This window comes from Plecotus auritus, assembly GCF_963455305.1.
Source record: "Plecotus auritus genome assembly, chromosome: 12".
NCBI classification, from domain to species: Eukaryota; Metazoa; Chordata; class Mammalia; order Chiroptera; family Vespertilionidae; genus Plecotus; species Plecotus auritus.
Genome location: NC_137778.1, coordinates 41512401 through 41538243, shown reverse-complemented (window position 1 = coordinate 41538243; position 25843 = coordinate 41512401).

Here is a 25843-nt window from a genome sequence, read left to right as displayed (position 1 = left end):
TACATGTCAGAATCTTAAAAAATATAACAAAACAAAAAAAGTTACAAAAATCCTCGGGAATAAGGAGGGGAGGGAGTTCAGTGTTGTTTTGGAGTCTTTTTACAGTTAAAAAAATCTTAAAATACCCCTTATAATTCCTACTGAGATTGCACATCATTTCTGAACCAACCGCCGTGTCTGAGGCTGCCTTCTTAGACTGGACAGTTCCATTTATTCTGCCCAGTCCTGGGGCAGAGGGGTGAGGCCGGGACTCAATGGTGGAATTGGGTGGCTGTGAGAGAAGGTAGCTTCCAGAAAGACTTACAGTGGGACACACCCAAAGTCCTCTTCTACCCAATTACGTTTTTTAGAACCGCCACTTCCTTCCAATTTTGCCAGAAGGAGGCAAATGCAAACCCAATGTTGAGTCAAATTAATTTCTCATCACTGTTGTCTGAGTTACAAGGACCCAGCTTCTTTCAATTGCTGCTTGCACAAATTCAGCAGTGAGACAAGGCCCATCCTTGTGTGCAGTTCCTGATGGGAGGGAGGGATGGGGTCATTTGCCACTCGCGGTTCTGGGTGTCCCCTCCCTCTTTGTGACGCATACCAAACATGTACAAATGTGCCTACACACATGCAAACATGCAACACATATAAATGGATGTAGGGTTTTCACCCAGAGTATTTATGGTACACATGTGAAATGACTCATAAAATATGTACAGGTTAATCAGATATGGATTTCATTTAGGCATTATTTTGTCTCGTACATATTGGTTCTTAAAACAAAACAAAACAAAACAAAACAAAACAAAACACAGACTTACAAAACAGTGCTGTATTTGTACTTCTTTAGATGATACAGTTTCTCTCGGAACAGAACTGTGATTACTGCCCCCGAGGTTTTATAGAGCATTCTGAGAAACAGATTCGTTTACACTCTTTTTGACAAATTTTCTCTCTTACCCAAAACCCAGGCCTTCAATTAGTTTAAAATAATGTAGAGATACTTGCAAAAGGGACTGAATTGTCCAGGTTGCTTTTCCTACGTGCAGAGGAAAGCATGTTTTTAAATGTCTAATAAAGCTTTTTGAATGTGTAGTCACAGATGTTATTTCCAAGGCCTGGATTTAATTTCTGGGTGATTTGAAGAGTTGTATTTTTTATGCAAAGGCACATCAAGAGAACAAACTATGCAAATAGAAGACAGATTACTGTGGGCACCGGTGACATAGCAGAAAATGTGGCTTCCAGTGATTGAAAAGCAAAATGGCAAATGCTAAGAAAAGAAGGCATTATATAACAGCTCACAGCAGGTACAAATAGAGTGACCCTGCTATAATCCTACCTTATCAGTTCTGACTTCTGATTTCCTTACATCCAAGAACAAGCATGACTGGAATTATAATATGGATGTACATGGATACAATTGGTGACAAAACCCAGTGTGACTATCAACATGAATTTAAAATCTGTTGGGTAATGTTGCAAAATGCCCAAAATGTATCTCAAAGTGAGAAAGCTATAACGTATCTATGAAGAATTATGGAGGATCCCTGAACTGCTTACCTGTATAACAAAGTGATTTTGAACTATAACAATAACATGCAAATTATATGTAAATAATTAATATGCAAAATTATGTTTTACATATTTACATGTAAATGTTCACATTACATGCACACATCTTACAGAAATTATATGTAAATATAATTTTATTGTATGTAAATAAAGTCCTCATTACTAAGCCACATCAAAGCCCCCATTGGCTAACACAAATTAAAAATAAAAGACAACCTGCTGTGAGAAAAACCTAACGTTATTTTCTTTCAATTTATCATTATAACAAGGTAGTGCATTTATCAGTGTGAATACACACAGTAGGTGCTAAGTAAATATTAGCTTTTTTTTCTTACGGGGGCGGGGGGGGGGGAGGGCGGGGAGGGTAATCCCCAGGAAGTTGTAGTGTTTTAAAGAATGCTAATCATCTAGAAAGCTAGAATTATTCAACTGTGTTGGGAATATACTCAAGAGCAAAACTGCTGGGCCATAAGCTAAGCATATGTTGAGCTTTGGTTGATACTGCCAAAGATTTTTTTTTCAGTTATTGTACCAACTTACACTCCAACAAGTAACATATGACTTCTGCCAGCTCCACAGTCTGGTTACCACTTGCTATTGTCAGTCATTCTGATTTTAGGCATTCCGATGGATTTTTAGTTCTTTTTTCTCATTGTGGTTCTAATTTGCGTTGCTCTGATAAATTCTTTTGAGAAGTTTTCTACGTGTTTGTTTGCGATTTGATTATTCCTTTTTGGGAAGTGTCTGTTCATATATTTCATCTACTTTTAAATTACGTTGTCAGATTTTCCTGTTGATTCATTTTTTTGGTCTTGGATACAGATTTTTGTTAGGTGTAAGCATTGCCAATACCTTCTCTAAGTCTGCGGTTTGATTTTAATACAATTCCATTCATCGCATTTTATTTGATGGGTAGTGGCAGCTTCCCGGCCTTGGATGTTCCCCTCGCTTGTCTGAACTGGCCGGCCTCTGCCAATTGCTCTAGCAGGGCCCTAGGTAGACCTCCCGAAGTGTCCTTCTCAGCAGCAGCTCTCTTCTCTCTGTTATTCTGGGCTGATAACTTGGGCCAGCTCTGTCTAGATGCATTGGTCTCCTCAGACCCTCAGCTCCATCTTCTAAATCCAAGGCGTGCGCTGGGCTCTGAATGGGTTCCCCTTCTGGTGCTGCGGCCGACACTCTCCCAAGGCTGGGGCACGGCACACTTGCCCTAGACGGTTTCCCTCAGAGGTCACTGCTTTGATGCTTGATGTTGAAAATCAGTGTTTTAGCCTCGCTGGTTTGGCTCAGTGGATAGAGCGTCAGCCTGTGGACTCAAGGGTCCCAGGTTCGATTCTAGTCAGGGGCACATAAAACTGAGCCTATATTTTATTTTTATAAGTATAGGCACTGTTCATTTATTTTTTCATTATTGGGGTGACACTAGTTAACAAAATCATGCAAATTTCAGGAGCACAATTCCACAAGGACACTGCACTGTGTGCTCACTGCCCTAAGCCAAGTCCATCAGCATTTACCCGTTCCCTCCTCTGGAGACTCCGGAATCATGGGATAAATCAACATGTCTAGGCGTCAGTGAAAATGCTGACGTTGTTTTTCCTGAGATTAGAGGAAAATTGATTTGTTCTAGGAAATGAGGCTCAGTCTACTGACCCTTCATGGGAGAAAGGGAAGAAGAAAGGAGCGCACCAGGGAGAATAGTGGTTTTCTTCCAAAGTCTACATCTGAAGGGGAATGAGAGTGGCTCCACAGGGCTTGAAGATGGTCCTGCTGGGATGTGTGCTGGTGAACTACACTTTAGATATTTTGATTACTCAACGAATTCCCTCTTATTATTTATATTCACTATATAAAAAACTAGTATAAAAAGCATAAGCTATGTGTTGAGGTTCTGAAAAACTATGGTTGTTGAGATATATATATTTTTAGAGGAAGAAAATGTCTGGCTTTGGCTGGAGGAGACATGGGCCCCTGTCTTCCTTCTGACAAGATAGATCTCTACTGTGATATCAAAGTATTGGTTACATCTACTGGTGACAGAGCCTATGTTCATAATGGGAAAAAAAGCCAAATTGAAGGAAATGTTTCTCTTTAAGACTCAATTAATGCTACAATTCCCTTAGATATCTAGCTGCTGGAAGAAGGTCAAGGTGACATACAGGAGGGAAATGAGGAAGATGATTCTGCTTGATTTAGGAAATACCAGAGGTTGTGTGTATGTGAGTCTGTGTGTATGTGAGTGTGTGTGTGTGTGTGTGTGTGTGTGTGTGTGTGAGAGAGAAAGAGAGAGAGAGAGAGAGAGAGAGAGAGAGAGAGAGAGAGAGACTGCTCAAATTTTATTAGAAATTAACTTTTTCCCTTTCAAAGTTAATTGGTAACTATTCTTTCTGACTATTATTTTCAAAGCAATTGGGAGATATAAACTTTAAATATGTATAGATAGTTAGATAAGTAGACAGGTAGATAGATGATGTATATATAGTGTGCCCCCAAAATGTATACACATACATTTTTTGATAGCTCAATTGATGTTTATTTTTTTTTCAGATTTAACCCATTGGAATGAATAATTATTCCAAGTGTGTATATATATTTTGGGGCACCCTGTAGTTAAAAAGACACACTCAAGTGGAAAGACAGTTGGTTATAAACTTCACAAAATCAAGTACCTTTGAGTGACCATTCCAGACAAAATGGAAAAAAAATCACACTGTGGAAACCAGCAGAAATTGTAAGGAACAGTGTGTTCTTTGAATCCCCAGTCTCACTGAAGAAATAAAATATCTTATCTTTCCCTTCTTTTATCTTCACTAAATTTATGCATCTGCAGCCGCCACCCGAGATCTAAACACTAGATATTGCGATATTTGTTAGCTTAATTTTTAAAGACTTTTTATATGGTGAGTTTTTTTCTTACTGTTTGAACACCCTTGCCTCTGAGCGGTGACTTTTTCATTCTGAAGCAGCATGTTCTTCTGTGATGCAGCCAAGGTCACTGTCTCCCTCCCCTCGCCCGCTGTACGTAGGCAGAGCAATAAAGCAGGTAATACTCTTACTCAATTGAGGAGCAGAGCTCATTTCTGCCGAACATCTGTGCAGTATGAATCTCCATATTACACCCCAAACACCAATTTTTGGGTAATATTATCATCTTTGCCTCTTTGCATTTTTATTTACATTGATACGGCTCAACTGGGAGATGCGGTGGTAGAGGCATGCATAATTTTTAATGACATAAAACGTAGGAAAAACCATGCCACTATTAGAAGAATGTTGGCTCTAAGCAATACGATTTCTAATAAGAAATAACATGGGCATTAAATATTAGAGAATAAGCCGCTTCCCTATTTAGAAAGTGACACTGAGGGAGAAAAACGATTGGACCATCAGAGGAAAAGTGAAAACAGATCCTTCTCTGTGATGATGTGAGGACTGTGGCTCCTTTTCAGCTTCTCTTCTCTCCCACCCAGAGATCTCATTTCACTGCAATTTTGATTTCTAAAACACCTAAATTAGAATGATAGCCATCAAAGACAACGGACATCACTGGGAACAAAGAGTAGCAAGCTGAGCAAGACACATATTACCACACTAGAGGCGCAGTGCACGAAATTCATGCACTGGTAGGGTCCCCAGTGGCTGCCAGCTGCTGACCGGGTACTCCCTCCCTTCCCCCAGCCGGCCCCGCCCCCCGGTGGAACTCCCGGACAACTCCCAGTCGAGGGGACAATTTGCATACTACGCTTTTATTTTATTACATGTAGGCTGATGCATATTTCCATATTTTTTTTGAATGAGAGCTTCTGTTTATTCAAGCGTAGAACATTTCGATGAACATACAGGAGGAGCACCTCTGATTCATTTGTGCTTTTTTCTTTGGTGATGAGTCTGAGTCAACATTTGGGGTGGGTTCAGGGATACAGAAATGACGTAGTTACCATGCCAACTCTCCCGAGTGTGTGGTGTATTATTAGGTCCCACTGTCCATCCACTGGATAGAAATGGATCCTTCCACTGTTTAGCTAAGAGTACAGAAGGGTATGCCGATGCCTCTGGCTAAAGTCATTCTTATAATACTAAGTACATCATCTGCAGTGTATAGTTTATAAAGAAAAATAATCCTTTGCCTTGAAAATTGTCCAATATTATTTTCTGTTTACACACACACACACACACACACACACACACACACACACACACTAAAAGAAAGAGGAGTCTCATTTTAAAGAATTGCATTCAAACATGCCATGCCTTTTCCATTCAATCACTGATATTTTCCCTTTCGGGTAGCACTTGGCATAAAGCATTGTCAACCCCCTGAAAATGAACTGGTCTTTCTCAGTGCTCCCATAAGGCTTAATTCCGAATGGTATTTTGAGGTAAACCTTATAGAAAGTAGACATTTTGTGTCCTCCTTCATTCACAAACGGTGAGTTCCTTACAGAAGCAGACGGAGCCTTAGCTCCTAGCGGGAACAACACACTCACCAAATGCTCTCTCCATGAGTCCCTGGATCCTCGCTATGTGATGGAGAGATATGAGAGCATCTTAGAGGACGGTGAGCTAAGGACAGCTCTGTGCTGGTTTTCCTTTAAATCCTACAGCTTGCCTGGGTTATGTAAGACTTTGCCAGAGAAAAGCACTAAGGAATTATAAAACAGGAAACCAAATTCCTGTGAGCCAAGCCTCCTGTAATTAGTCACTGAGCTTCGGTGGGGATAGCCGCAAATGGGAATGAGGCCGAGGTGCTCAACGCTAATCAAAGCAGTGGTTCTGAAGCAAGTCCCTTAGAGACAGAGGTATGCTTGCCTTTGCATGATCTATTTTATTGGGGCCCCAGGAGAAATAAATAAGTTTTAAATAAAAATTAACTGGTTATTTCCACTGATCAGATTAAGCAACTGTTGGTTAGGGTTCACTTTGAGCTGTGCAGTCACAGACTGGGGTATGGCTTAGGCCATTAAAAGCCTGTGCTGCCCTGGCCAGTGTAGCTCAGTGGGCTGAGCATAGTCCTCTGCACCGAAAGGCTGCGAGTTTGATTCCCAGTTGGGGGCATGCAGGAGGCAGCCAATCAATGTTTCTCTTGCTCTCTCCCTCTCTCTTCCCCTCTTTCTCTAAAGATCAATTTTAAAAAATGACTATCATTTACCCCTTTTGGAAGCAAAACATATAGGATGCAAACTGATTCTGTTCCACTATAGGGGCTTCTGATTATCATTGCGTCACCAACTGCTTTTTATTGTCTTGACTGAAGAGGCTATTTAAAATTTACCCAAACGAGGAAAGAAGCCTGCGTGGTTTCTTGCAAAGACATTGACTAAGACAGGGAGATATGCTCATCAATTAACCTCCTTCGGAAAGCATGGTGGCAGAAAAAAAATCAACAACAACAACAAAAAATGATAGCCAACATAATAACATAAAACCAGACATCCTATAATTTACCAACACAGCACGTTAAAAATGAGAATCAAAGGAGCCGTCTTCTCTATAGATTTTATTTGTCTCCCTAAAGATGAATAGTCACACCCCTCTGTGGCCAATGACACTTTTCAGAGTGAAAGGCTATTTACTTTCCCGTGCGAGAGAAAGGGCTGGGAGTCTCTGAGTTGAGATGTTTGCAGGCTTCATGGAATAATAAAATATTCAGTGAATAGATTATAAAGCACTTGATAAGATTTTAGAGGCATATAAACACCAGGCGATGCAGTTTGTTGGGAAGAGGAAATGCGCATGTGTGTATATGTCCACCCTCCGCCTCTAGTAGCTTCCTTGGTCTTTTTAGGGAGGAAGCAGGAGTGGGGTCAGAAGATCAGACGTCACTGCCACAATTTCCCTCCAAATAACTAAAGCAGCATGACTTCCCCCACAACCCCTCTGTACTGTAAATACTAAACAATAACTGACACCACCAGTTCAGACAGTTTTATCATATAATTTTTATTGACTTCAGAGAGGAAGGGAGAGAGAGAGAGAGAGAGAGAGAGAGAGAGAGAGAGAGAGAGAGAGATAGACACATCAATGATGCGAGAGCATCATGGATCGGCTGCCTCCTGCACATTCCACACTGGGTATCCAGCCCACAACCCGGGCATGTGCCGTGACTGGGAATCGAACCATGACCTCCTGGTTCCTAGGTTGATGCTCAACCACTGAGCCACACCAGCCAGGCAAAACTTTTTAAAAGGCGAGCGCTATTTTGAGGTCCCAGGCCATTGGTATTAAATCCTCACTCATGCTGCTGTTTTGATTTTTTTTCCACATTAATTTTCTCTGAGACACCTTGTCTATCATCTTTCCCCATGGTGTTTCTGCAGTTTACCAGGAAATAACTAGTGCCACTGAGTGAAAATTTACAGCTTGTTCTTGTGTTTATGTAAATAGCGTTAAAACGCCGTGATGGCTAAAGGCAGGCCACGGATGCATATGAAGAGGCAGGAGACATCGCCGGAGGAGCAGGTGATGGGAAGGCACTTGGTGAGGGGCCTGTCGGAGGGTGGCAGACAGACCCTTTGAAGCTAATGTGCTCGGATTTCCTGGGGCTGCTGCCGTCTTCCGAGGAACAGCCTCTGAATAAGAAACATTTCTGTCTAATCCTGCCGGAGACTGATAAGTCTGCCAATTGAGACGGGAGAGCTCTGACAGCCCACGGCGTCGGTTGTGTAATAGCAAAAGACTGAAGCTGAACTATCAGAAACGGAATAGCATTCTCCGGCAGCGGGAGGAACATGTTTGACAAGAAATTGGAGCCAGGATGGTTCCCAGTCAAACAAGGTGTCTGTTCATTCAATGCATCACATTTCCCCTCATTGCCAAGTTCAAGACTCATTTCATTACTGACATCTTCTTTTCTTTCTCCCCTGTCAAGTTTCCAAACTTTCAGAGGCACGTGGGTTTGACACATTTCACCTGGGGACGACCTCTGTTATCTCCTTTTTTAATCAGGGCCATGATAAAAAGAAAGCAATGCCCCGCCCGGCGCCCCCCACCCCCCGTGTTCAATTAGATCGTCCCCTCATTTATGAAATCTGCTCCATTTAAACACCCACTCCCCGCACATCTCAGGTTTGGAAGAAGATTTTTAGTCCAACATCGATCAAACATGAGTGCCTTCCAGATCCTTCTCCCCATCCTATCTCGGAGCCTATCCAGCCGTTATCCGTTATTAGCCTTAAACACCTTTATGATAGATGAGACTGTCTGGATCGGGGCTGATATAAACCAGAATAAGAAATGTCACCATTTTAAAATATGATCATAGAAAATTAACCTAACTGTAGTGAGTGAAGGAAATGGAACTCATCTGCGATTCCCTTCGATATTAAACAGTTAAGACTTAACTTACTGACTTTGGGTAAGCCCCTTCGATCTTCCCCCCTAGTTCTAGGAGCCTGGGTAATAACGCATCAAGAGCAAAGGAGCACGCTTCGGAGCATCATTTTAATACGTGGAAAAGCTTAGACATTCTTCCCATGAATTTTAAGAATAAGTGTAAACCAACTGCCAAATGGATAACAAGCCCCACGTTAGAGCTTCAGTGTAGGGTGCCACAGAGTGAGGGATACTGATAGGACATTCATGAAATGTGACTGGCGGAGTAATTGAATTCACACAACTCATTTAACTGGTCAGAGCACTCTAATGGTTTCCGGAGGGACGCACACATGTCTCCTTCCTGAGCCACCGCTAACTGGGACTATTTCGGGTAAGAGAATGAGTAGGGACACTACACAATCTAGCATTCGGGGAAAAGAAATTTCTTTCCATGTCTCTGGTTGTGCTGCTTTCAAAGGCAGTGACTGTGAGATTCAGATGTTTTGTTGATGCCAGAAAACTTCAAATCTCGCTTACATTATGGGATCTAAAACTTAGACGGACAGAATCTAAATGCAGTCTGCTTGTCATTGGGACTCACTTGTTCAATTCCTCATGACGGTAGCAGGTGGTTTTCGTTTAGCAAGATTCCATTACGGAATGAAAACGCTCTAAAGTCTAAGCTCTCACCTCCGTCCTTTTCTTCTCAGGAGTGATTTATGGTTTCCGCTTTGTCCAAAGTTGGATCAATGTGGTTTATCCAGCATGCTTTACAGTGACCAGGGGTCCTCAGACTTTTTAAACAGGGGGCCAGTTCACTGTCCCTCAGACCGTTGGAGGGCCAGACTATAGTTTTAAAAAAAACTATGAACAAATTCCTATGCGCACTGCGGGCCCGGGACGAGTCGGCTGCTAAGCAGGACAGGCAGCAGCACCCGGCGGGCCGGATGAATGTCCTCGGCGGGCCGCATGTGGCCCGTAGTTTGAGGACCCCTGCCACTGCCTTAGGCCCAATATTTGTTCAATGTGAGTAAATTCTATAAATTAAATGATATATTTGTAATTTAATATGCAATTATAAAATTATATGTGATTTTCCATTTCATTGAGATATAATTGACACACAGCACTGTGTAAGTTTAAGGTGTATAGGATATCGACTTGACATATATATTGAGAAATGATTATCACAATGCGTTAACATTCATCATCTCACATAGATAAAAAAACAAAAAAAGAGTACAGATAAATCATAATAAAACATAAGATGTCCCTTTTTTATGTTGTGCACACAATATTATAATACAAAAACTGGGCAGGGTTCAATTTGTATTGGAGTGTGTCACTCAAATAAACTAACCAATGTAATGAGAATGCAATCATTTGTCATAAACCATTTAATTGATTTATGCCTCCGTGGCCATACAGAGATACTGTTGGCTACCTTCATTATGGGAAACACAACTTGACAAAACTGACTCTACGCACCCAGCCTGCCGTGGCTTCACAACACTGCATCCTCACTGCATTCACTGGCACTGTCAGCAGACGAGTAGCAACCACACAGACATTGAAAAAAGGAAAAGACGAAGACCAAGTCTAAGAAGACAGAAGGAAACGCATGTTATACTTGGCAGCTCTGTTTAATAAAAGCTCCCTGTTTAATGCAAATGGGGAGTGGAGGACTGAGACTGAGAGGTACCTAGGCCTTCACATACTAGTACACACATGCACACACAGGCACAGATGTTATTACTCGGTGAGTTATTCTATATTCATGAATTGAAGTTGCAAACCACAATCTCCCCCCACCCCACCACCACTCTCCATCCTTAGCTCAGGATGGCTTGTTAGCCTTATTTGCCAGATCTGCCGGTCCCATATTCTATGGCGCCCCACTATATGTCTGCATATTAAATTTGGTCATTTTCTCTTGCTAATCTGTTTCATGTTCGTTTGATTATCAGTCCAGACTGAAGAAGTTACAAGGATAAAAGGAACCTTCTTTTTCTTCCCCTAGAGTTCCACAGGTACGTATATTTATTAAGACTCACCCAGTTGTAAAGATACACCATTTCACCATATATAAATTTGGCTCAAATGAAAAAATAAATAAATCTTGCAATTTTGTTTTACTCCTTGAAGTTATTTACAAAGTATTTTTTTCTCTTGCTAGCATTTCTGTTGGGTCTAATGATTTTTTTAAGTTGTTTTTTTTATCAGCTTCTAGTATATATGTCTCATACATTTTTATTTCATTATTATTGCTTTCATTTATTATTTATAAAGCATCACCAATGAATGTGATAGTCTACAAATAAAGTCCATGCATCAAAGACTTTGCAATTCAAAAATGAGAGATACACTGAATCCAAGAAATGCTGTGTTGTACAGGTAAGGCAACCATACATTTAGTTCACGTCCGTTTTCTCGCTGCTCTATCTTCCGCTTTTCTCCTCGCATTTTTCCAGTTATACTTAAAAAAATTACAGAGGTTGCCATTTAGAGAGCTCTAAGAGGAAAGTTCACAGATGACTTAAGTGAGCCTGCTACCTGGGGATTGCCAAAGTAGAGAGCAAGTCAATGTCGATTTAGGCAGATAAATGGAAGACAATGGATCCAAGTGGAGGAATCCTTTGCATTAAGTAACTAAAAGACAGTAGTGGGAAATGCATTTGAACATTTGCTTTTATATTTCTTCAGGACAACTCCCATTCTGTCTCATATATATGTAATATGTGTATGCATATATGTGTAATATATGCACATGCATATGTACATATCCTTATGCTTAAATATTCATAAGCCCTGTTCAATACTGTCTCGGTATTTCATTAGACATGTTCTATTTTCACTGAGTCAATTTGAATTTGTAAATGTAATATTTGCAAGGTTAAAGTTATTTACATCTCTTTGCTCAGTTTCCCTATGTGTATATAATGGGGATCATAGTAGAAAATGTCTTAGAGTTTTGCTTTTTATGCCTTTCTAGCGGACAGACTGACACATTACTATCCTATACAAGTTTTCTATTTTTATCCAAATGATTAAATTTATCTTAACATTTCAACAATGCTGTTGTTCTTTAAGTTTGTTGTTTTTGTGAACAGTTTCTGCTTTCTCTGACTGCTTGTAGCCTCAGATCTTAAAACGGAGGCTTTTAACGTCCATGTTTGTGTCCATAGGATTGACTCGCTTTGTGTAGCAAACGTGAGAGAAAATTAAAGTAGAATAAAACAGAACTGCTTCGTCTGGTACCTTGCTTTTCACCTAAGAAGCCATGTTTTCTCTCTGTTTTATGAATTCAGGACGAGAAAACATAACTCAGAGCTTCAATAATTTATCGTGTGAGTTCTTTAAAAAAACCAGAGACCTCAGACAGCATGAATTTCCAGTGGATCACAGCTAGGTGAGACACTGATGGAGGGGACATAGATGACAGCTTAGTTATTACCTTTGGTTTATTTAATTATCTCAATCTCACTTCTATAGAGAGATAAAACAGCCTCTGGAAAATGTGTCCCCAAAGATATCCTATATAATAAAAGGGTAATATACAAATTGACCGAACGGCAGAACGACCAGTCGCTATGACACACTCTGACCACCAAGGGGCAGATGCTCAATGCAGGAGCTGCCTCCTGGTGGTCAGTGAGCTCCCACAGGGGGAGCACCGCTCAGCCACAAGCCGGGCTGATGGCTGGCGAGCCCAGTGGCCCGCCTCTGCGGCAGCGCTAAGGATGTCCAACTGGGGCTTAGGTCCGCTCCCCGCGGGAAGCAGGCCTACGCTGCCAGTTGGACGTCCCCGGAGGGCTCCCGGACTGTGAAAGGGCACAGGCAGGTCTGAGGGAACCCCTGCCCTCTCTGAATGCACGAAGGTCATGCACTGGGCCTCTAGTATTCTGTAAACCACGAAGCATCCTCGGTAGGACCAGGCCCTTTGATTACCTGCATCTCTAAGCCAGGTTGGGCATCAAAGCAGGTTTACATTACATCTGAGCCACCTGCGGCCAGATCATTCTCTCCATGGTCTACACACCTGTGAGCAGGGTCATCCCAGTCATCTTCTCAGATGGGGAGCTTGTTTTTGCCCCTTTTTGTCCCTCAGGGATGGTATCGTTTTGTGCAGGTTGCATTTTCTCTACCAGAAAATACTTTTGAGCATCTACCCTCAGGCTCTGAGCTGGGCTTTAGGGATACATTGATGAAAAACATTCACAGACTTCACATTTGGAGGGTAGTGGAGAGCATACAGGCAAACAGATGTGTGTCAGCTAGCATGCTCTGGGTTAGCATAAATGTATGTACCACGTGCTACGAAGCATGGTCGCATGAAATGGCCTGGGAGATTAGATAAAGTAACACTGAAAACATGTTTATTGAGTTGCTGTTGTGTTTTTTTCTCCAGAGGGTAAGTGAGTAAGTGGGCTGATTATGGAAAACCATATAATTTTGTCAGGTGAAGAGGGAGTATTGGATTTACAGGAACAGCGTGTGCTGAAGTCAAGAGCTTGCAATTGCTGCTTTGGAAACTGTCCGCAAATCATTTAGCATGTCTGAAACAATATCCTCAGAACTGAGACAGAGGGAGAGCCTGAGACCGTAAAAATAAAATGTTGTGAATGTCTCCTGAGGAGTTTAGAAAGACAAAGGGGATACTAATTTTAATCAAGGACTAAGCAAAGCAGTAGAAAGACTAGCCTGGCACATGATTCATGGATGCATCTGAGGCAGGTGACACAGGAAGCAAAAAGATCTCTTGTTTTATAGATAAAAATATTTAGTCATAAGCCAAGATAATGTCTATGGTCATAGAGAGAATGGAGTATTCAGAGATAAATTTGTAAAAGCTTTGGGATCAGTTGAAGGTATGAGATCTGGTCCAGGAACCGGTTTCCTCACTGTGAAGGTTGCCCTATGAAATCACCGTCTGCCAATGTAAGGCACAAGGAGACTATTTGGGGAATAAGATGGTGAGTGCATTTATTCAGGAGAAATTTACTGAGCACTTACTATGCGACAGAGACCTAACCCTTTCAGAAGACGCTTCCTGGTGGAAGAAATAGGCAACCGAGAAATGTATATTTATAAGTCAATGTTTTGGTGGCAATGTGTATAATGGCTAAAAGTAAGCTAGGGAGTTTGGGAGTGTCACATAGGTTGTAGTTTAATGTGATATTGTCAGACCTCATGACGAAGAGAATATTAGAGAAAAAGCACGGGGCAGGTAAAGGCTACCTAGGATGAGGGGGGGCACTGAACATCCCTACTGGGAGGGACCACTGCTCCCCCATTTACTGCCATCTTTATAACCACTTGATTTCTAGAAGTAGCTAGAATCTATGCTAAGAGCAGAATAATCTGAAATCCAAAATAGGGTAAAAATTGGTCTTAATGGTCAAACGATAAATGTTCTCTTATAATCTAGGTCAGGATTTCTGAAACTTAGCACCATTGACAATTGGGGCTGGATAATCCTTTCTGTAGGGGGCAGTCTTGTGCATTGTAGGGTGTGTAGGGGGATCTCTGACCTCTGCCCACCTCCCTCCCCAGTTGGGACCATGAAAAATGTCACAAGACATTGTAAAATGTCCTCTGTGGCTCAAAGGTTGCCAGATAACAATGCAGAATACCCACTTAAATTTGAATTTCAGATAACCAAAAACTATGTTTTGAAAACATTTATTGAAACACATCCCAAATATTGCATGAGCAGAGTTATACTAAAAAAAAAAAAAAAAATGTTTATCTGAAGTTCAAATTTAACTAAGCATCCTACATTTTAATTGTAAGTCTGGCAATTCTACTTGAGTTTTTGGTGGGGAGGCAGGTTTTGGGTGGAGTGGCTCCATTTTGTGAGAACCACTAATGGAGGATTGTATTAAAAATTAAAATAATGTGTTTTAGGCATAATTTTGACATTGCCATGTGTTAAAGCATTTAGCTGTGTGGGTTATTGTTGCTATTAAAATAATTAATTTTGTCTGTTCTAACATCTCCAGTAGGGGAAAATAAAACCAAATGGTCTACTCAGTGTCATTATGGGGTCTCAGTTCTTGAGGGATTTTGAGTTTTGAGAGCTGCGAAGACTTCAGTTTTCTGAGCATCCGTTAGGCTGCAGATATACAAATGATGGATGGACATCAGACCCCCTAGGTACGCTCAGGGTAGCACAGACATGGGGAATATGCATCTGCCCTCTGAGTGAGGCCTACACACTCGGCCACGTCAACGCCCAGGGGCACCGGGGTGGCACCGTTTAATCTGCTCTGGGCCCAGGCCGCTGAATCCTGCCATTGATATAATCGTCTTCTGACACTTACAGGTCTCCAGACGACACAGCGAAGGAAGATAAAAAGACAAGGTGAACTTGTGCTTGCCCTCTCATTAAATTTTGCAAGCTGCTGTGTTTAAGTTTCTATTTTATGGACCACTTAGGCAACTATTAACCTTTAAATTCATTAGCATTTTTATTTCAGACTTTTCAAGAAGACGCAGACCAAAATAGAACAAGTGTTGGTGGGGAGTTCTGACTTTGCAACTGATATTCCATTGTTCAAAACACGTTTGTCCTCCCACCCCATGAAGGGACTATTCTCGCAGGAATCCACCCATTCTAGCTCTCTTTTGAAACGGACTCTATCTTTTGTTAGAACAAGTTATAGTGTGATGGCAGTGAGCACACCGAGTTTCACTGAGATAAATGTTAGGGAAGAGCTGATGATGACCTGTTACTTCTAAATTGAAAGACGATGAAGACTTAAATGAGCAGAGAGAGACTTGTGTAAGCAAAATAAACGTGAACCTATGTGTTCGATAAGACGGTAAGTCAAAACATAGAGCTTTTAAATTTTGATTGAAAAATTTGCAATGGCTAGAAATGGTTTTGCAGAACATGGAAATTTTAAGCAGGTAGTGATTGGAAAATATAAAATCTATGAATTTGCTTTAACGTCAGTAAACTAGTAACATTCTTGCTTTCTGTGGGAAGAACTGAGAAGATGTCATATTTTTCAGATTAATATTAGAACATTGAAAAATAATTTTAAAACTACATGAGCATTATCCTTAAAATATATTTTTGTCCTCTTGATTATTTTTACTAATTTGGTGCCAGTCTATTAGACTTTGGACATGAAAACAGTAATTCACAAGTTTGAGAAGTTCCTTATAGATTTTTGAAGTTTAGCATCAAGTAGCTACAATACCCCAGCTCACTGCACATGCAGAGCAATGACATCTGTTTTACTGTGTCCTTCTTACCCACTTTCATATACAGAATATAACTTAAACACAGAATTTTTGAACAATCCTATATAATAAAAGGCTAATATGCAAATCAACCAAACAGCAGAACGACCAGTCGCTATGATGCGCACTGACCACGAGGGGGCAGACACTCAATGTAGGAGCTGCCCCTGGGGTCAGTGCGCTCCCACAGGGGGAGCTCTGCTCAGCCAGAAGCTGACTCATGGCTGGCGAGTGCAGCAGTGGTGGCGGGAGCCTCTCCCGCCTCCGTGGCAGTGCTAAGGGTGTCTGACTGATGGGGAGTGGGCCTAAGCCGTCAGTCAGACATCCCCCAAGGGCTCCTGGACTGTGAGAGGGTGCAGGCCAGGCTGAGGGACGCCCCCCCACCCCAAGTGCACGAATTTCGTGCATGGGACTCTAGTATAGGATATAACTTGAAAAATAAAATTCTTCTGCCCTCAGTGAACATCCCCTGCCCTGTGAGTTTGAAATACAAAGATAACTGAACCAGACCTCCAGGCTGAAAGGTTTGGGTAGAGAGAAGGAATTTGAAAGTGTCACTTTCTTCCTGATAATGTGTGCTTGGCAGTGGATGTGACTTACTGAATAGCAGGTGCCAGAGAAAAAAGAGGACTCAGCAGGTGACTCATTGCACACTCATGGTATACAACCCGTTTTCTTTATTTTATTTTATTGATTTCAGAGAGAGGAAGGGAGAGGGAGAGGGAGATAGAAACATCAATGATGAGAATCACTGATTGACTGCCTTCTGCATGCCCCCTACTGGGGATCAGGCTCACAACCTGGGCATGTGCCCTGACTGGAAATCGAACCATGACCTCCTGGTTCCTAGGTCGATGCTCAACCACTGAGCCAGCTACATCCCATTTTCTTTTTTTTTCTTTTTCTTTTTTTTAAATATATTTTATTGATATTTTACAGAGAGGAAGGGAGAGGGATAGAGAGCTAGAAACATCGATGAGAGAGAAACATCGATCAGCTGCCTCCTGCACACCTCCCACTGGGGATGTGCCCGCAACCAAGGTACATGCCCTTGACCGGAATCGAACCCGGGACCATTCAGTCCACAGGCCGACGCTCTATCCACTGAGCCAAACCGGTTTTGGCAATATCCCATTTTCTTAAGCAAGATGCAAGAAAGCGGGGGCCGTTAGGAAATCTGATGAAACATATGAGGCATTGCCCAACCCCGTGGGGAAAGCCAGAGAAGTGGGAGTCAAGAGGAACTGTCCCACACAGGATGGGTCAGCGCTCGCTCATCTGGAAGCAAGAAAGAGTCGGGTGTCTAAGCTAATGCTGGAGGTCATGGTTTGGCAGCGGGGAGCTCCTGGACTTTCATAGCTTAGCTGCAGAGGGGCCTGCAGGGGACCCTCAGCTGGAGGAGCCGCTTCCCCGGGACGCACTGCAAGAAGCTCAGAGCCCGGGACAGCTGTTGATGACTGGACACGTTTGAGCGGAGCAGGTGCCCCCCTTCCCAGCCTTCTCTGCCCCCCACTCCAGCTACATGGTTACTGGAGACGAATGGAAATATGGCTTCAGCCACTCCCCTGTTAAGTGGAAGATGATCACTGGGTAATAGTGGAGTTTGGCGACTTAAATAATAAATGGCGGATATCATCAGATGGGAAAGTACAGTCATGACATTTTCGATGAACAAGCAAGGTATTTTTTTCCACTTAGTTTCTGCAACCAGACAATGGGTTAGTGTGAATTAATTTAGGAGCCTAATCATTTCTGGCTGCGACATTCTTATTTCACTATATTGTACCCCTAGAAACTACCACTCCGGCTGATCATTTTACTTAATTTAGAACTACTGTGCTACAACGAACGTGTATAAAACTTAATCTATTTTTCCTAATAAAGCAGACCCGATTTCAACTTCTTAAATGAGTAGCAAGGCAGATAAAATCAACTGTCTTAAATTTAGCATAAATCCAAGTTTCTTTTGATTTAGGAAATATATTAGAAAAGTAATAAACTTGATGTTTCATGTTTAAATTTCTGATTTTGAATCATCCGAGTTTTCCTTTAGCGGGATGGATGCTGCCCGTTATAAATGAAGGCCAGACAGGGTGCATTGATGAGGTGGCACGTTTTCTCCTTGGAAACATTTAAACCCTGAACACAAAAACATTCTGAAAATTCACCATTGTTTTGTTTGGGTCCAAACCATTTGATATGGCTTTAATTAGCTTTCAGTGTCTCTGGCCCAAAACAGGCTGCTGGCAGAAATGCACTGTTTAAAGGGAAAGCACAGACGGTGCCGAAACGCACAGCCTCATCTCCGAGAAACACTGGGCTCCGCGCACCACGCAGTGTTTGTTGTCTTCAGACCGCCTCTGCCTCCTTTGACTTAAAAGTGTGCTTCTTCCGTTTTCTGTGGAATATCAACAGCTTCAGGAACTGGAAGTTAACTCTGAGAACTGCAGCCAACAGTGCTTTTTCTGCAAGAGTTCCAGTGCGTTATTTAAAGGAACAGCGAGCTCTACAGGTTTCTGTAGCACTCATCCAGGTCTTTGAGATGCTGCTTATTCACCAATTGTTGAAAATAGGGTACAGGGATGTGACTCTGAAATGGGGAAACTTTGCTCTTCAGAGGCCTGTTGGTCACCTCCACATGGACTCTAAGGTTATGTCCAACTCTAACCTTTGGGGCCAGAAAGGGCACTGATGCCTGGATAGGAGCAGGGTTAAAGACATTGAAAAGAAAGCAGTAATCTTAGAGGGCAGATCTGAAATATTCTTTGGAAAATAACAGGTTTTGAATGTATTGTCCCTGGAAATTTATTTCACAGCTATCCTCCCAAGTTATGTTTGCTATTATGCACCTATAGGAATTATTTTCCAACTGATTAATGTCAATATTTCCCATTTTATCAATATACTAGAGGCCTGGTGCACAAAATTTGTGCATGGGAGGATGAGTCCCTCAGCCCGGCCTGCACCCTCTCCAAGCCGGGACCCCTCGGACACCTATCTTGCAATCTATCTCGCAATCCATGACTGCTGGCTCCTAACCGATCACCTGCCTGCCTGCCTGATCGCCCCTAACCCCTCTTCCTGCCTGACCACCCCTAATCGCCTCTGCCTCGGCCTCCGCCACCGTGGCTTTGTCCAGAAGGTCGTCCTTCTGGACAAAGCCACGGTGTCTGGTCTATTGGGTCTAATTAGCATATTACCCTTTTATTAGTATAGATTATTTTCATTCTCATTATTGCATTTTAATATAATGGAACTTCTTACAAAATCTGGGCAGGTGTTGTTGTGGTTTTTTTTTGTCATCACTGGAGCCATAAGAAAACATTAAAATATATTATCTGGCTTATTTAAGTCTCCACTGACAGAAACAGATAATGTGAAGGAGCGCTGTAAGGATTAAATTTCAGAACCTAGTTAGGTCTCAATAAATGAGTAGCTGTTATTATTGTTATTATTTTTAGCATTTCATTGTATAAACATTATTGATCCTCTTTAAGAACGATCAGAATAGTAATTGTCATTTTGTTTCACATATGTATCTGAATTTTTAATGTAATCCTCACAACAATCATATTAATAACCATAAATCCCAACCCCACTTTACAAATGGGAAAACTGAGGTCACTGACAAGTTCAATAACATTGTTCAGGGTCTCACAGCTAGTGAACATTGAGTGTGTATTATAAACCCACAGAGTCTGACTCCAGAGCCATCATTTAAAATACATTATATATATATATATATATATATATATATATATATATATTGATTTCAGAGGGGAAGGTAGAAGGAGAGATAGAAACATCAATGATGAGAGAGAATCACTGATCAACTGCCTCCTGTATGCCCCACACTGGGGATCAAGCCCACAACCCGGGCATATGCCCTGACTGGGAATTGAACTGTGGTTTATAGATCAATGCTCAATCACCAAGCCACACTGGCTGGGCCAGAGCCATCATTCTTAAGAGTTTTAATAGATGCCTCCTTATATATTTCCCATCAGGTCTTTTCTCCTCTTGAATTTCAGACACTCACTGAGAGGATTGTCTCACATAAATTGTTAAAGGTGCTTGCCTCTTTGCGCGTTGAGGGAAAAGCCTGGTTTTCTGCCTATAGGAGAATAGTTCTAGGATTCTCTTGCATTATTCCTAAATGTGTGAGCACACGAGCATGGCAATGTTCCCCGCTTAGATGGGATTACTCTGTGGCCACATGAATACGGGGCAGCCGGATGGGAAAGTCAGGTTAAAGCAGCCACACATGAACCAGTCTCCACTGCTGGGACACTCAATTCTCTAATTACCTCATCAGAAAAGCTCCCTGATCGGCATGACACGGTTTTGTCCTCTAACTACACGTGTGTTCTCTTGGACACAGAAAGGTGTCGAATGCCTGTTCCTATGCTCGCCATTTTCCTTACACATCCTGTTTGACAGTCATCCTGTAGAATTATAAATTATACATTTTTACAACTCCATAAAAAATTGATATGCTGCACAACAGGAAAGCTTGTAGACTAACATCATCCAGCCCTGATTTTTTTTTTTTAGGTCCAACTAGCGTTGGTAAATATTGGTGAGATAATAATGCGGTGTGTTACTCCTTGAACACCGCAGGCTGTCTGTAATCAGGACTGGGGAAGTTATTGGTGTGTGCTTCTTTTAGATGACATCTACTTCGATCCAGGGTCAAAATCTTGGTATGTTTCCAGAAGAGCGTCTGATCACCACTAATGCACAAAGGATTGAACACACTCCCTTAAGACTGGGAAGCAGGAAGATAAATTAGCCTCAGTATTACCCCTTAAATTAGAACAGACAGAGAGAGAGAGAGAGTGAGCCTCAATCATTTAACCATTTTCTTTTCTAACTTCAAAGCAAAATGGGGTCATGATGCCAGAAAATTATATTTAAAATCCTATTTACATAGCATATGCCGAGCGTCTATTTAGAGCTTTCTGAATTTACTTCATTTAGAAAGTCCTAGTTTTGGAGTTCTTATTAGACTATCAGAGCATTCATTTCCTTCTGCCCATTTTGCTAAGTGATGGGCCCAATAAATACTGAAAACCCCCCTGAGTTGTACTGATTACAGTCTCTGTGCTCAGAATTTTTACTCTTAATTAAGTGGTGAAGGTCATAAATTTCAGACCATGAATTTGAACTAGGAAGCCACAGTTAGAATGTCTGTCAACCAATCAGATCTCTTTATTTTCTCTCTTTTTGTTTTATGAGATGCAGTGGGGCTGCTCTATCACATTGGACGTGACGGATACAGAGAGGGTGTGGGTTGGCCTCCTTTGTTTTTGTAAGCACTAATATTTTGGAAGATAAATAGTACTGGATGCTTCATTTGCTTTGATTGTTTTTAATCTCAAGATACTTTGGAAAATTTATGATGCTATAAAGCTGGAGTTAGCTACAGCTTTTCCATTTTGATCCAAATAAGTCACAGTCATCAAAACCTCAGTAATTCAGAAACACCGTGTCTGGCAACAAAAACCACCTCCCAATGAAACTAATTATTGATTATCCCAGGGCCCCCTAGATCAAGGTTGCCTCAGTATAGTTAATGATGCCCTCAGCCCCCGCAGAGCTTTCCCAAGGGCGGGTACAATTTACTTAGTGAAAGCATTGCTTTGTAAGACTTACAGATGAGTCTATTAGATGCTCATCGGGTGGTCATTAGAAATATGGTGTCACCCAGGTGGGAAATGGTCCGCTCCAATGACTAATGTATACTAATGCCATCGTTAATGACCTCTGAATTTCCCCCCATGTGTCTAAGGGAGAACAAATCGGAGAACCATTCAAGGAACAATAGATTTTGCTGACCTGGTATGTTTCTCAGGACAGAGATTAAGATTGCTTATTGGATGAACCCCAAATACAAAATGTCAGGTAACATTAATAGCTATACTTAATTGAATAAAAATAAGTGCTGGAAAGCTCATAATTAATTTTCACAGTGATGTATTTTCAATATTTTATCAGATGGGTGGATTTAGTCTCTAGAAGAAAGTATTTTTCATTGCCAAGAATTATATCATTTCCCATTTTAAATGATTTAGTTCAATACTTTTGAGAAGCTAATTGAAGTAAAACATCTAATTTCTCAAGGGTTAACTGAAAAACTAAAACTGTCTGCTTTTCTTCTTAGGGACCACAGTAATCAACATAATAATAGAGTTAGCTGTGTGTTTATTTATGAAACTATCCTGAATTGCAACTATAGTTTGCTGAGTAAACTGTAATCTCTACATCACCACTATTAATTTGAGGCTGTGTGGAAGTAACATAATCTGATTTTCAAGAAGAATCTTTGTAATTAGTACAGTCATACTCTAAAAGGACCACATAATCCAAAATTGAGTTAGGTGAAGAGGAGACTAAATCTAGATAAAAATTTGGCCTTTAATATATGAAACAATGGACCTAAAATATTTCAAAGCAACTCACCTTGTGTTTGAAAAGCTTTTTTTCCCCCAATTTCTTAGTGGGATGCAAAAGAAATGACCTTGATATATGTGAGCTAGCAATCTAATACAAACCTAATATAAATTACGCACGCTCATGGGTAAAAAAAAAAATTAAGAAAGCTTAGACAGTGGTATATGATTAGGTCAATGGGAATATCACATAACAATATATCTATGCTGAATGGGCACAGAATTCAACCTCTCTGCACAAATCAGGCCTACAGAATTGTTCTGAAGGATTGTTCTGAACATCATCTTTCATAATTTCTCAGAAATTCCAGAAGCCAGCAGAGGCTGTAGATTTAAAGCAACCCTGGTAGATTTAGCAGCAATATTCCCTAAAGCATGTTCTATTGAACACTATTCCCAAGAATGATAAATGATGGAAGAAATCCTGTGGTGAAATAACCCTGAGCAAAGCTGAATTAAACAAATCAAACAAAGTTATTTACGGAAGGGTTTCCTGAGGCCTACACAGGTGCAAATTGAGAATATTTAACAGGGACATATACTGGGCAGTCTATAAAAAAAATAAGATTGGCCTGGTGATTTTTTGTCACTCCATTACCACAGTATTCAGGGGTGGGCAAACTTTTTGACTCGAGGGCCACAATGGGTTCTTAAACTGGACCGGAGGGCCGGAACAAAAGCATGGATGGAGTGTTTGTATGAACTAATATAAATTCAAAGTAAAGGAGCAGAGGGGAGAGCAAGAGAACCCTCCGCTCTTTCGGCTCCGTGGGCTGGATAGAACAGCCGAACGGGCCGGATCCGGCCTGCGGGCCGTAGTTTGCCCATGGCTGGTATAGCTCTTTATTGCAAGTGTTCCAGGGAAAGTATTTTGGAGAAATCAACTCAAGATTAATTTTGAAGACCCAATTCTAACTGAATGTGCAGAACACAATTCATGGCATTGGATAAAGACGTTAGAATGTTCAAAATTTGAAATCATGTGGAATTATACAATATCTGTTTATCCCAAACATTAGAAAGAAAATATGAGGCGAGTCATGAAATGTAACAATGAAATGAACTAATGCCAACCAGGCTTAGAATGAGGGCACTGACAATATAATGTATCTTTGAGTGTGTTCCATCTCCATCCCGTCCCCGGCCTAAGCATGGAGACAGCCACTGCCCCGAATCTAGCGCCAGTGTTCTTTGGCTAGATATATGGATATATCCCCAAGTGACATATCGTTTGTTTTGTTTTGGGGTTGTTTTATGAAGAGTATCTTACTGTGTGTGAACATTTATGACTTAATTTCCCTGCTTATTATAACATCTATGTTGCTGTTGTGTATAATTCATGCATTTTCATTGCTATATGAATCCCATCGTGAGAATCACTCTACTTATTTGTCAAAACCAAGAACTTCATGAGCTGTTCACAAATCGTTTAAGAATATTAAAGTCGGAATTATGTTCTGAATAATTTGTATTTTTCATTGTTTTGTAACTGACATATTGAGTACAATACCAGATGGGATAACAGAGACATCCTTCTTATAGAAGCCTACAAACTTGCAGGAAATACAGATAATGCACACACTTAGCACGCTGCATTGGATCACTGCCCTACCTGTGGTACCATGAAGGAAGAATGATGTATTCCAATTTAGGAAGATGGTAACAGCTGTGCAAAAAAACAAACAAACAAAAAAAACAAAGAGAGACCAGAAATGCAAGAAGGAGATGCAATTTCAAACAGAATGATCCAGGTAACTGCACTGAGAAGTATTTGAACAATGACCTGAAGGAGGGATGAACTGAGCATCATATCGATGCAAGATGGGCATTGCAGGCAGAGCAAAAGCCAGTGACAAATGACTAAAGCTAAGGAGTATCTGACATTTCCATGGACCAGTCAGGCCTCGGAGACAATAACAGAGTGACCATAGTCCTGAGGCCACTGAGGTCATGAAGGAAGGTCACTCAGGACTTTTAGGCCATTGCAAAGATTTGGGGGTGTGCGGTGGGATGCATTTGGAAGGTTGGAGCAGAGCAATGCCGTGATATGACATATTTGAAAGGAGCTCAATGGCTGCTGTATTGTGTGTGGATATCATGGGATGGAAAAATGGTGGCAACAGGCTATCTAGTTTTATTGCAGAAATCCAGGTGAGAGTTTGGGTGGGTCAAGGTCAGGATGATAGCAGGAGAAGAAATGAGTTGGATTCTGAATAGATTTCGCATCTATCATTCCATTTTGCTCCTTAAGTAACTTTTTGGTATGCTGTCCTTTACTCTTTTTATTGGTTTTACTAGGCTATATAATACACATCTGGGGTTTATTAAAGTCTACCATAAATTGATATTGTCACCACCAGCCAGACTTAGACCAAGGACTTAAAACGCTTTAATTCCAGATGTTCCCTCCCAAGCTTTGTTCCCTTATTTGTATTTTAATTTCACACATATTTTAAAGCTCTCACAACATTGCGACGGTTCTCATCAATGCTACTTCTTATTTACCCACAAGTCTCCTTTCAGCATTGCCCTGTTTTCCTGTAGAATATTTTCACTTTTGTCTTCAGAATTACCTTTGATATTTCTTTTGTTTAAGTCTGCAGGCAAAGCAGCCTTTCGGGTTTGTTTTTGCATAAACAGCTTTGCCTGTTACTTTGGACGATGTTTTCAAAAGATTTAAAATATAAGCTGGCAGGTATTCTCTTTCAGGGCGCCGAAGCATTGGTTTGATGTCTTTTGTTCTGCTGTTCCCATTGAAAAGTTAGCCTTCGGTGTTATGCTTTCTGTTTAGCAGTGTTATGTCTTTGTTTTTCTGTGGCTACTTTTGGATTTTTTGTTGTTGTTAGTTGGTGGTGTGCAGCAGTTTTATTATGATGTGGGTAGGTCCAAAGGTCTTTCTATATCTCCTTGCTTTTCTAGAGCTTCCTTCATTTGAAGTTTAATATTTTGGCCAGCTGTGAGAACCCCCAGTTACTCTTCTCATATATTGCCTCTCACGCACCCCATTCAAAGGCTGAAATTACATGTCTGTTACAGTCTTCGTCCACATCTCCTACCTTAGGTGTTTCTCATACTTCTTTTGTTCCAGCCTGTCTTTACATTAGACATTTCTACTCACCTAAAGTCCAGTTTACTAATTTTATACGGTGTCCCATGTGTGGCTGAATCTGTCATTTGCTTTAAAATACTGTAATTTTTAGATTCAGAATATGCATTTTCTGTTTTAGTCCAGGTTCCATTGTCTGGTGAAATTCTCCATTTTGTCA